Genomic DNA, 570 nt, shown 5'->3' on the forward strand with positions numbered 1-570 from the left:
ACTTCCCGGTGGCTTACTGGTGGGGTTGCTGAGCGCGTGACGAGTCAGCGCCGTCGGCAGGAAATCGAGAGTAACGGGCGTCGAGAAAGTCTCCCGAGTACGAGTAACGCGAGGATGCTGAGAGCGGGAAATCGAAACCATCCCAGTGGCAACACGCTTACGCCATCTCTACCGATATGTCGCTCAAAAAAGCTGTTTCGGAACGATCCTGGATAAATAGTCGTTTTCTCCATTCATATAAAATTCGTCCGCTGACATTCGCGTAACCGCCAGACAGAAATCTCCATCCCGGAATGTTGTGGAGAGCAAGTCTACGCGATCCTGGAGGAGGGTACCTCACATTGATACCCCGGCAGCATCAAGTTGTACTATCGATCACCATGCCATCTGAGTTGCCATAAACCCACCTGTTTTCGCTCACTCAAAGGAAGCGTTCTTCGTTGATAAACCTCTCGACCCTCCCAAGCACGGCAAAGGGCGCGAATAATGGCAAATAAACGTAGAAATGACAGGGAGGTGGTCCTACGTCTGGCAGGGCGGCGCGCAGGAGGGGTCGCAAGCGGTCTCAGT

Source organism: Penaeus monodon, chromosome 28 (genome assembly GCF_015228065.2).
Source record: "Penaeus monodon isolate SGIC_2016 chromosome 28, NSTDA_Pmon_1, whole genome shotgun sequence".
In the NCBI taxonomy this organism is placed as follows: domain Eukaryota; kingdom Metazoa; phylum Arthropoda; class Malacostraca; order Decapoda; family Penaeidae; genus Penaeus; species Penaeus monodon.